Raw genomic sequence first — 13,897 nt, 5'->3', positions numbered from 1 at the left:
TGTTTAGAAGGTCAGCTTTCAATTCAGGATTGTGAAGTGCTGCCGCAGAATAAAAGAGCAACGATTATTTGTCCTTATAATTGTTTGAATCTGGTGAGCATTCTAACTTAATAACTTATGATTGAGTGGAGTATCAGTAGAATAGGAAATTGTAGAATTTCACCCAACGCTTCACAACATATTGTATTAAATCAATAGTAAATGTTAAAACGATAGTGAGCATTATGATGTAAAATTACTCAATCTGAAAAGTCCTTAAAAGTTTTCAACTTTCGTATTGATTTGAGTTAGTGGTGCCTGAAGAGAAAATTTATCGTAAGTCATTCCTCCTAGAGTAGTTTGTATTCTACCTCCAGGTGCTTCTTTTACTTAAAATTTTGAGAAGAAATTTGCTTCAATTCAGAGTTAAGCCATTTTACATATTCTGATAATCTGTGCGCAGTACTTTAAATTACTCAATTCTATATATAAGTTTAGTGAATTTAAAGGTGTTTTGAATTTAGCAGTCAAAATAATTATTTAAAGCCTTAAATTGGAAACTATTTTTTATTTATACCCGAAAATTCGGTTAGGTTTTGAATTAAGTTTGTTATGATAATTGGAAATATATTTAGATATTAACAGCCTTAAATTAAGAAGGTTCAAATTTTGGATTTAAGGATTCATAAAGGCACTAATGACGGTATTTTAGGAAAGAAATACAATTTGTCATGGTAAGCTTCAGGGCACAAATATTCTCTTTATCCTAACTTTGTAGAAAAAACGTAAGCAAAAACAAAATTAAATTGTACCTATAGATGTTTAAGAAATAAAGGCTTCCTTTCCTGATGCCAAAATTAATGATTCGCAATTAAGGTCTAGAGTAGACTTGAATGAGTCTAGAAGACTCATATGTGCTGGTAAGTCAGGAAGTAGGCTGTCAGATTTGTTTGTGTGTGATAAAGTAAAATATGAGACAACTGAAGCTCTAAATCTGTAACAACATAATAGTCAGAGGGAATTTGGGAATCGAATACCAAATATGCACCCTATGAGGAAGAAATAATTCTGGTTTTAAGAATGATAGTAAGAATTTTGAAATGTAAGCAACACTTGCAAAAATATATTTTCGTCCAATAAAGTAAATAAAGAATTCAAGCAAATTAATAATAAATTTGGTAAATAGGATATAGATATGAAGGCGTGTTTGTAACAGTGAAAAATTTTATCGATTTCTTGAGAAGGGTTAGTGGTCGGACTTTGAAAATTCCTTCAAGTGATTTGAGTGCGTCGGCAGCTTTTACATTGGATGATATTAGAAATAATTTAGTAACTGTTTGTGTTGACAGTGGAGGCAGTTTGTGTTTGGTGTCATCCCAATTGTTTAATAAATTAGCAAAGTATATAATTATGAGAGAGGATATTGAACTAGAAAAAATTCATTTAACATGGGTCAAACCTTATCGCAATCTTCGAAAATTACTCTACTGTTACGAATGGGAGGTCTTAATTCAAAATTGATCTGGTGGTGATTAGTGTTTTACCTTATGAATTTATTCTGGGTATTCCATTTTACAACGTTATAACGCTATTTTGGACATTTGAAATCATGTGTTGGGATTTCTTAACTTGAAGACGTATGACCACATGCGGATTAACAATGTGATCGGAGAAATTTTAATAAGAAATCTAAGGCTGAATTGTCATCAGTTTATGAATGGGTTGTAAATTCGGTGTTGATTTATTTGATTGATAATCTGGTTCATCGTGATCAAATAGTATTTCTGCTCGTGAAAGAATATGTGGGACGTCGCACATAGTGATAGATCTTGGAAATTACCAGCTAAACAGGTAGCCTATGTTGAACGCAGTCCTGAACTTATCTATCGGAAGTACAGTGTAATTTATTAGCAGAAAAAAGGGAAGCTGGTTTGCAGTGCAATATTATTGGGAAGATGAAGAACAATACTCATCAATAATAAATGAAAAAATCCTAAAGGGTCAATCCCTTCATTCCATTAATCAATGTGTTTTACATATTTGATTTACAATGATGACCTGGAAGATTGTGTTATGAATGGGGAATGTAATTGCCAAGCTGAGAAGATTGTGCATTGTTGATAGTGAAATCAACAATAATTGGTCAATCATTTGAAGAAGAGTTTGGACAGAGGTTTCAGAACTTGAAACGACAGTTGGGTATTAAGAGTAGTAGTGGGGAAAAGTAACTGGAAGGGATTAAAAGTAATGAAATGAAAGAGTAGAAAATTTCGAAGTAACGGAAAGTGATGATTATTAGTTGGATTCTGATTCGGACTCCTTTGTTAGATCGATAAAAAAGGAGCATAATGATATAATTAGCAGTCGAGTAGGATGCTTCAAGAATTATAAATTCCACTTGTATCTTAGAGAACAATAATGTTTTAATGATAGTCCGTTCAAAATTACGAGACAAAACAGGAAGAATTTGAAGATGTTATTAAGGATTTAGTTGAATAAGATGCTTTTGCAGAATATGATTATTCTAGTTATGGGAGTTCTGTTTTATTGTTAAGAACGAAGATGGTACATATAAACCTGTTGCGAATTGTGTAAAGTTAAATAGTTTTTTGACTGCCTGTGTTTTCCGACTTCCCGTATGGAAGTGTGCGTAGATAATTTATCAAGCTGTTTCTTTATCAGTTCTTGTGATCTAAAGAAAGAGTATTTTAAGTAGCAATTGGACGGAGAAGTAGGGAATTAACCACAATAGTTACTCGTAAAGGTATTTACCAGATATGTTCTTTGAAGATTACCAGGTATTCTCCATATATGTTTTCTTTTTTAAAAAGAGTGTTAAGCATCTGAAGTTTATAGTTGACAAGGATACTGTCTGTATAGATACTAAACAAACGGATGCTATTAAAAAGCTGCGCCTCCCAAAAGTAGAAAAGCTGTTCAGAATATAGTGTAACGTAAAATGCTTATGCTCGTTTTATGCCGGTATTTCAGGAGTTAATTTCTGCGATTTATGAATTGAGATCTACAACAAATAAATTGAATGGGCTAAGGAGCACAATAAGGCCTTTGAAGAAATTAAGAAAGTGTTTAGTGAAGGTATGGATATAAAATCTCCAGACCTAAATAAGCGTTTTATTGTGAGTGTAGATTGCTCTAGTGGAGGTCTTGCAGACGCAGTTTGAAAGTCGATGAGATTGGGGAGATCAGGCCTGTTGGGTATTATTCCCGGAAGCTAAGTGAATGATAGATCGTCACGGATCAATTAATGTAATAAACTTGAGCTTAGTTAAAGAAATTGTTAGGTTTAAACCTCGTTTTGAAGGAATTTTATATATACACACAGTGTATACACACAGATAAAAGATTAATAATTCTCCAAGGCTGTTTAAGTACGTCAAATTGATAGAGCAGTTACCTCAGTTCAGCTTTAAAATCCAACATATTGTAGAGGATATCAGGCTTAGCGCCTATTTCGAATACTCCGTGTATGTTGTTATTGTTCTTCAAACAAGAAATTGTAATTATTATATAATAAAGAAGAGACTTCCCTATGTTGGCATCTCATCCCAATACAAATTCATGCTTACCATTCTCTTCCTAGTTTCCGTAACTTCATCAAAACAAACTCAGCCACGCCGTTTCAGCAATTAACAAACTTCCCTATTGACCAAGATAATTGTCATGAGCTGGCCACCCACGTGCGGAGCACCAGGAAGAAGCGAAAGCAAAGAAGTAGCACAAAACCAGGGGACACGAGACCCTCGAGGTGAGAAGTGTGACAGAAGCAGCCAGAAACACACTTTGGACCCCTATTCAGAAGAGTCGTCGTAGCAGCAATTGAGAGACGGTTGGCACGCCTGGGCCCTCACCAACCACTGCATGACAGAGGTGTCATTCTGAAGAGGCCAGGACATCTGGGAGCTGTTGCCCTGAGGTCGAGAGGTTCTTCACTCTCGAACGTGAGGTCCGGGATCGATACCAGACGAAATACTCAACGGATTGGAGAATAAGGCTTCACCCGATATTTGAGGAGGCTCGTCACATCGAAATGGCACAGTAAAACCATTTCCTTCCCTAACTTTTGCGTCTCTGTGATTTCTTCTATCAGAAAACATGCATTTCATTTCATTCAACCCCAATTAATTACTTCAGCGCTGTATTGCTCAGATCCCCACGTACTTTCTCTCTTGCCATGCGAAGTGCTATCCCCACATTCTTTCAGTAAAGAACTGAGAATTGAGCAAATAACTGTGGTTATAACCCCACAGTACAGTACAGCAAGAATATTGGAACTGCGAATAAGAAAATAGCTGACTTTCTTTCTAGTGCCTATGATGTAATGAATTATGTAATTAAATGAGATCATATTGATAGGGAAAATATGGAAAATTTGGTATGGCAAATCAATGGAAATTGCCTATTATTAGTGAATCATAGATATAATTCCAAATAACATATCCTGAAAATAAGAATATGATAAATCAAATTGAAGCAGGGGGAAATTCTGAATTTTGAAATAAAAAGCTACTTTCTTAAAAAGAACTAAGGCAACAGCAAATGAGTGGAAAATTACTATTCCTAAGATCTAAGGAAAAATATATTTTTGAGTATTATCACTTTGAATATTTAACAGGTGGACTTTCTTGAACTTACAGAACTTCGCTAAAATAATGATAAGATTCACCTGGGAAGGACATGCTGACTACGTAAAGGAGTATGTCAAAGGCTGGCTTTTGTATCAAAAGCTGGCTTGAGTGTCAAAAGACTGGCTGACACTCAAATTAGAGAATAATGTTTACATTATTTTCGTAGGTACTGGAGAGACCTAGTGCGAACTGAATGATTGATATCATAAAGTCCTTACGTGTGAGTGATGGTTTATCATATGTATTATAGTGGTAGATAATGGAACTCGTTTTTGCATGCTCGAGATCCTGAGACACTTGTCTTCTAACAATATTTGTAATAAATTATATGAATTTGTTAGAAAATTTGGATTTGTTGAAAGTTTGTCAAGTGACAACGCTTCTGTATCCTGGTCAGACTATTTTAATTATTTTTTAGTGTTCAGGTTTAACATACGTATTAAGCTAAGCCTATACCATCCTGAAGCGAACATGCCTTTGCAGGGCAGCGAAATAAATGGAATTCAGCTATAAGAGTGATGCAATGCAATTTGAGTACTTGTCATGACAAGGGTTTGAGAACTGTTCCATTAGAATTTTTTTCATGCACATCTTTAAATAGTCGGTGGAGAACAAAATGATAAGTATTTAATGCTGGTTTGCAAGGATAAAAGTGTGAGGAGTTATGAAAAATGTTATTTAAACTTGAAAAGTTGTTGGGAAAAAGGAAAATGTATTTGAAAATCAAAGAAGGAAGAACATTTACAAACATGAGATAAGATCTTGGTGAACAATCATGAAAAATCATCACTAAAGGATAAATACTTTTATGTTACAGCTGAATTGGGCTTTTTACAATAATTAAACTTTTGACATATAATTCAATTTTATTAGAATACTAGGAAATGAGCAAAATGTAAAAGAAGCACATGTAGCAGACTTAAAAATTGGGAGAACTGTATAATTAGCTAAAATTCCATGTATGTAATCGTCGTATGAATCTGAATTTCAACACTCCAAAGCTATGTCATTAAAGGATGGTCGAATGCAAGATTTAGTTGTAAGTTAGGATTAGAATTAGTTTAGTAATAGGTTAAGCTAGGTTAAAGTTTAGGTTATGTTTACATTATCACGTCTATTTTCATTTTCTCTGTATCATTAGCGTATGTAATGTAAGGAATCTTATTATTCAATTACGTAAATGAATAATCTAAATTGAACTCTTCATTTTAGGAGGAATAACCATTTATATAAAATATGATAACTTTTGTATATTTGAAGTTTCACTAGACGGTATATCACTTGTAAAAATGAAACCAAACTGGGAAGCAGTAAGAAGTTATCTAATGGATGAGGTATAATTGTAATCAAGGAAATAACGATCTTTGTAATCAACAATTTCCAACCGAATTGGGTTGGAGGCAATAAAATCGGTGTATGGTGTGTAAATTTGCTCTGAAAAGGAATTAAGTAATGGAACACAAAATATAAATATTTTGGTGAAGTTTTTCTATGAGTTTTCTAAGGGTTACAGATTTGTAACTATGACAAGTTTCAAGGCGATTTTTAGAAAAGAAAGAAAGCAAACCCAAGAATATTACTGAACGGAGTAGGACGGGGTAGGTAACATGAGTCTGTGTCACTCTGGTATAGTAGCTATTCTTCACCGAGAATGCCCTATTGCTTTGTTTGATTGGTGTTATGCCCACGAATTTGCATTAATTATTAAAGAATGCATTATTATTTTTGGTGAAATGAATAATATGTTCCTTTTAACATGAGTTTTTGAATTCCTTTCTGGTCATCTCCAAAAATCCACCATATAGAAGAAATGAGCAACAGAGGGAACAGAATGATAATAGTGCTTACTACTAGATAAACAAGTTAACACTACGCTCTAAGAACTGTGTTGTCTTGATTAGATGACCACAAACCCTTTATGACCTTACTACAGACATATTCGTATTGCGACACAATAGCTACATGTGAAGAATTACTGAAACAATTAACTGATTATGAAGTTGTTGCTGCAACTCGTATATCTAATAACATTTTTAAAGTCCTTATTCCTGAGGCGATTTGTCTTCAAGGCATAACAAATTGATTATGGCATTGTTTATTCAGTGATGGATACAATGAAAATAAAATAAGATCACTAAGAAATAACGAGTTATGCAATAATATATGTTCAGAGATAGATACATTATTGTCTTTGAAATGAATCCGTAGGCTTAAAGTCGCTTACAGTTTTCTTTCTACATGATGAACTAAAGAGATTGTATGAATGTCTCCCGTCAAGTATGGTACAAAAATTGTGCATCATCTATCAGATTAACAGTGAAGAAACAGTGGCTGAGAGAGAAAACTTTTCATTCTTATGCACACAACAGAGATATTTTGATTTCTTGACCAAATTAAAAAGATTAAGATTGCCAAGTAAAACCAGGACAATAGTAGTAAACCGCCCAACAATACTCACAAGGTAAACCGCCCAACTCCTCGACGAATATCACATTGAAACTTGCACACGTGAAAGGACAAGTTGAAAGATGGAAACGTGCTTACTTCGACGATTAACAACGTCGTTGAACTGGAAGTATAATCATTTTTCCCCATAGCCCTCTGAAAAGTATGTACTCTGGTCATATATGCCTTGGACAGGGTATGAATCTGTTACACTGGAATTTATATACGCAAGAAGAAAAATGACGCAAACTCAAGATGAAAACAGTTAATTGTGATTGTGATGGGTCTAGGTCAAAACCCCCACAGCCAAAACCCCCACACTCAAGAAATGTCAAAACGCCCACACGATCGGTCATAACTCCCACACAAATGGACAAATCCCCCAAACGCACGATCGGTCAAAACTCTCACAGCCAACACCCCCACACTCAAGAAATGTCAAAACGCCCACACGATCGGTCATAACCCCCATACAAATGGACAAATTCCCCAAACGCACGAACGGTCAAAACCCCCACAGCCAAAACCCCCGCATTCAAGAAATGTCAAAACGCCCACACGATCGGTCAAAACTCCCACACAAATGGACAAAACTTACACACATAGCAACGGTCACAATCTCCACATAAATGGACAAAAACCCCACACAAATGGACAAAACCCCCACACAATCGGACAAATCCCCTACACTCTGAAAATATCGTGATTGCATGTCTTTGTTGTGGCTGTTTACGACGCCCACTTTAGTGTTTCTGTCATTACAAAACAGTGCAAGAAGAATAGTTGCAACATCGGTTTAAGTGGAATAAAAAATGTTATTAAAAAGTACAAGGGCAAGACATACAACCAAGATCATTTCAGAGTGTGAGAGATTTGACCGATTGTGTGGGAGTTTTGTCCGTTTGTGTGGGGGTTTTGTCCATTTATAGGAGATTGTGACCGTTGCTATGTGTGGCTCTTTTGTCCATTTGTGTGGGAGTTATGACCGTTGGAGGTTATGACCGATTACCAGTGTAGGGGTTTTGGCTGTGGGGGTTATGGCCGTTCGTGTATTTGGGAGATTTGTCCATTTGTGTGGGGGTTATGACCGATTGTGTGGGCTTTTTGACATTTCTTGAGTGTGGGGGTTTTGGCTGTGGGGGTTATGACCAATCGTGTGTTTGGGAGATTTGTCCATTTGTGTGGGGGTTATGACCGTTTGTGTGGGCGTTTTGACATTTCTTGAGTGTGGGTGTTTTGGCTGTGGGGGTTTTGACCGGTTCCCATTGTGATCTGTGGTACGTCATTTATGCGAATCGATGTCAAATGTAACATGATACACGATCGCTATTTCCAAACGAACACGTTTATCCGGTAGAGAAACGGGACAAGCTAAATCCACAAAATAGCTTTCAAATACTATTACTATTATTATCAAAATTATTACTATTCTTATTCTTCTTCTTCTTATTATTATTATTATTATTATTAGTAGTAGTAGTAGTAATCGTAATAGTAGTAGTATTAGTGCATTATGAGTATTAGTAGTATGATAAGTAATAATAATAATGAGAAGAAGCACACATAAGACTTTTTTGTTAAGCCCCTTCAGTATCGTAGGACTTTGGACCGTCTTGATTACCGTCTAGCACAGGTGTGAAAGTTTCAACATCTACAATCATAACCAAGCCTGAATTCGAAAATGGGACCTTGGAATCGCTGGCTCAATGCCTCAACCCGCACTATCACCAGTTCGGTAAGAAGTGGAAGACATAATAATAATAATAATAATAATAATAATAATAATAATAATAATAATAATAATAATAATAATAATAATAACTCAGTACGTAACATTGGAATATAGCCCTTGTTAATCTACGGAACTTGAAGGAAATCGGAAATTGGAATCCTGATGGGACGGAGACGACAACCATTATATAGATTTTGATCCAAATTTGGCCACTTCCGTCCGGACGTGAACTCTCCATATCCAATCATACCATCATGCTTTTAAACATGCAATCCATTTTCCGATCTCACGTGGGATTCGGGGAAGAATGGAGGGGAGAGGTTAAGCACAAGGTGAATGGAATTTAGGATCCTTACTCACTTACGTTCGCCGGGCTACCTTATAAGAATATATGATATGTAATAGAATGAACGATACGTATTATTACACATTTTCTATTAATGCTCTTTACATAACGCATATGTAATAATACGAAATTTTGTTGGAGAGGACTGAAAACAAAACTCCGGTTTGCTTTGTGGATAGAAAATATTGTAAATTACGTAACGTTGAACATTATCACCTTGTGCAGCAAGACAGCACCGAAAGGGTACTGGTGTTCATGCTACTGCTCAATGTATCCTCGAAGTCGTGCTGTGTGGACAAACCCAGAACTGTTGGTGATTAGCGTTGTATCTCGGTACCGATGTGCAAGTGGCGGCATTTTAGCTTTGGATTCATCTTCAGTGAAACATTGAAATCTTAATGGGCAAAATATGGGGAGTACGGCATTTACGGAAACGATAATTATATTGTTGTTAAGAGAAACTCTAGAACAAGGACGTTGTTTTGTATCAATGGACAAACCACAATAATTCAATTGTCTTCTTATACCGGCTTGGGTACGGTTATTTGTAGAGTTTGGAACCTTCATAGCAATGCTAGAGAACACTCAAGGTGGATGAAGTCCTTCGTTACTGAATGGATCCGACAATACCTTGGTTGTCTTCTTCTCATTATTTTAATAATAATAATGATTATTATTACCTGTCACACTACTACTATTCATAATACTAATAATACAACTACTAAAATAATAATAATAATAATTATAATAACGATCATAATCATACTAGAAAGAAATTTTTATGGTTTCAGATTGTGCCTTTATTCCACCGGTTAAACGTGATCTTTTGGAACAAACAATATCGTGTTCCACTTGACAACGATTCGGATAAACGGCATACCAGAGATCACAATCATGGTCAACCCTTACTATCTTGAGATACCAACATTTGTCTTCTTGCGGAAATAAGTTAAAATGTATCAGTTTTATACCTTGTCCAAGGGTTATATGAGCAGTGTGCGATCAGTCAATGCGACAATTTGGATTGAAAATTATATGTGTTGGTCGACGACGTTCGAATTTTAAGACTAAGAATGTTTCCATCATTCAACATATCTTTCCACTTGTACAAGTTTCAATGCGATACTTGTTGAGGAGCTGGATAGCTTTCCTTGTTAAAAGATACTCAAGAAAAAAATTACTTATGCGAGAAATTGATAAATGCTATGGATTAACGGAGATTATGTTAAGCCATGCTGGTGTTTAGAGCAGCTCTCTGGATTTCAAAACCTAAATTTCATTTAGAGAATTCTGTTTCAGTCTCTTTAATAAGCTGTTAAGCTGACAGAATCATTAATGGTAAAAAAATGGTAAAAATCGCCTCAAAACTAGCATGGTGGACACTTAGATAAATAACTTGTTAATTTTATGTACCTAAACTGAAATTTTGAACATATTATCACGTGAGGGCATTATTGATCAGAATTCCTTAATCAATAATTAAAGACGAATCTTGTTGCTAAAACCTTACATACTTAATTTCTACGTTATTGTTATTCACTTTTGGTTGTTGTTTAATTTGATGGAATTTTAAACCTTACAATTTCTAGAATTATGAATTTTTTCAATATCATTAACAGAATGTCTTAAAATTTATCATGTAGCCTTAAGTTTGGTTAATGGCTGTGAAAGTAAATAAAATATGCCTAAACAAAGGCTAATACACATAAACATGTTTGTCAAAAAATCAGTAAAATACTGATTATAAGTGAAAGCCGAGTTGTACAGGGAGTTTTAGGACAATTAAAAATAAAACAGAAATGATTTTTAATTAAAAGTAATTATTAAAATATTTACCTATGAACTTTTGTGCGTTATTTTGGCATTATTATAAGTTTGTGATGTCTGGATGAAAAACAAAGTAATTAACACTGAAATGCTTTGTGTTGTCTACTTCTACAAAACAAGTTAAATTCTGCAACCTCTAAATATTATACACTATTCTTGAAATGTCATATATATCTATAGATAAGAATATATATGTATAATACTATCTATATATCTCTGAGACTCGGGGTATTCCAAAATCTGAAATCATTTCACTTTTTAATTGATCCCTTATAAAATGAAACATCCTAAAGTGTACAAAGATTAATTTTCATTTTACCTTAAAATAAACCGCATTTAAATTGAAAATTTGTGTGTTCACGATGTGAGTCTTAAGTCCCATTTGTTATTACGGTATCATCTAACGTGTTGGCATACACACAGAGCTCGGAGGATGTTTATTTGGCATAAAAATATATGTCAAACCTGTCCGTAATATGATACACATACATGTCGTAATGATATAACGAGAATGTCAAACTGACGACATTGGCGTGTCACCTTGAAGCTTAATATGTCACTTTGACATACCAGTGTATGTAAAACTACAAAAGACATTCCTCGCAAAAGTTGGCAACACTGTTCTTAATAATCGAAACTGCCATCTCTCGGGGAAGACAAATGCAGAGTGAAAACTCACAGGTTCACAGTTTGTTTATTGGTCTGTAGGTCAATCGTAATGAAAAGTGTGTTTTCTCAACACTAAAAATAGAGGCAAGCAAATAAGATAAAGAGGTGTTGTTCGTTTCTTGTTGACTCAGGGTATTCTAACACGCGAAACTGATGGTCCCATGGCCTCTGTGAATGGAAAATACAACATGTCGCACTGACAAGTGCGATGGAGTGGTATAAAACATTACGCACGAATCGACTTGGCGTTTTACGCATCCTTATCGGAATCTCTTATTCAACTCCTGCAAACTTATCAGTGGCATGTTGTTTTTAAGAATACAACATTCATGCGACTATGCGTTTAGCGTGTTACAATACCCTCAGCCACCAAGAAACGATATAAACTTCTTTGCTTGTCTCCATTTTTAATGGTGGGCGAACACAATTTTCACTAAACTTATCTACAGATTAATAACAAAATTTTGTGTTTCCGTGAATTGGCAGTATGCATTAGACCTCCTCGAGGGTTGACAGTATCGAATATTAAGAACTGCTGCAAATATTGCGAGGAATGTGTTTTATAGAGAGTGTGCGGTTTCCATTTGACAGCTCCTCGTACATACTGCTTGGATAATCTATTGTTCAATTCATGTGCAAAATATTACTACTATTGCTCATTTACCGAAACTTCTACTGTTACACGAGTACAAATGTATTAACCCATTTCTACCTTAACTTTTTAAAATAAAATTTGAGGAAAGTGTAAATCACTTTCTTATAAATGGTAATGAAAAATACTATGTACAATGCACCTTAAGTGATTCATGGCCAGTAACATATGGCACGCTAAGCAGAAGGGTCAATTTTGTCCTGGTACATTGGTGTATGTCACATTTAGCAAGAGAAATCAATATTTGATACACGAAATATATTTTTACATGTAGCAATGTTCATGCTCTAAAAACATCAGTTAATGTGGCATCACGTTTCGCATTGTACCTTGTAAAGTTCGGCTACGACATGTTTTGACCCGTTTTCCCAGAAAGGCTCCTGACATTTTGATTAGAAATGTCCAATGTCTAACATTTTCTCTCTCTTATGAGAATCCCATATTTCAAAATATTTTAGTTCATTCTGTCTGTACCACCCACGAACTGACTACTTTCGTATCCGACTGATCTGCAATCACCTTTTTCATATCCTTGGAATGTCTGGAAGAAGAAACTATAATACAGAGCTTTTTCATATAAAAACGATGAAAATAAAAATTATATTCCTATTGTACAACGAATTTGTTACCTACGTTTTAGTTAAAACATTCTCGTACAAAACGAATACAAAACAAGGAAAAGAAAGAAAGAAAAATTAATGTACGAATTTGAAATTAAACAATGCAAAGAAATCTAAGTTTTATATTTTTAAAGAAATAAATATGTTGTAGAACAAGTCTGTTGGTGTTTGTTCCTATTGCTTACATATTATTTGTCTCACTGTCAGTGACTTGAGATTTGGTAAGTTAATTGCGGCGGGCCGTTTAAATGAAGAACAATTAAGGTAAACTATTTGTGAGTTTTGCTTTGCTGGTTGTTATATGGTGAATTAAAATTAATAATTGAGGATGCACAAACTAAGAAGGGTTGTAACTAAAGTTGCATACTGTTTTATATTAGTTTAGAATATTACACGTCTAGTTACAGCATAGATGGTTACGATCATTGATATTAGAAAAGCATCATACTGCAAGCGAGATAAGCTTACGTCAATGAATTAACTTTTGAAGCTTGGTGTTTAATTTTAGTGATACTCCGGATGCACTTTTAGTCACAGAATTTGCAAGTTTCTGCATTCACATCTAAGCTATATTAACTTAAATTACCACATTACGGAATACTATAGAAATTATAGCTGAAATCCTTTATCAATGCGAAACAGGACATAAATATTTACGTGCATTGTCCTTCATTTAAAAAGGCGCCTCAATAATTAAGTTTCCAAGCTTAAGGGAATAATATGCAACCTAGAAATAAAAGCAAGGAGAAGTTATTTAAAGAAATAAACCTTATTTACGCATGTTTAATAAGTACCCTGGTTTGCGAAAAAGAAACATTCTATCTCATAGGTAACATGCAGGCTGTTTCAACGCATATTACACTCTTCTCGAGGATGTTTACATTTAACCACTTTGGACCCAAGTCAATGCAATCTTCGTAAGGTTTGGACGCACAATAGTAGCAAAACAATATATATATATATATATATATATATATATAT

The sequence above is a fragment of the Thermobia domestica genome, chromosome 4 (assembly GCF_964235325.1).
Source record: "Thermobia domestica chromosome 4, izTheDome1.hap1.1, whole genome shotgun sequence".
In the NCBI taxonomy this organism is placed as follows: domain Eukaryota; kingdom Metazoa; phylum Arthropoda; class Insecta; order Zygentoma; family Lepismatidae; genus Thermobia; species Thermobia domestica.
This window is presented reverse-complemented; position numbering follows the sequence as displayed.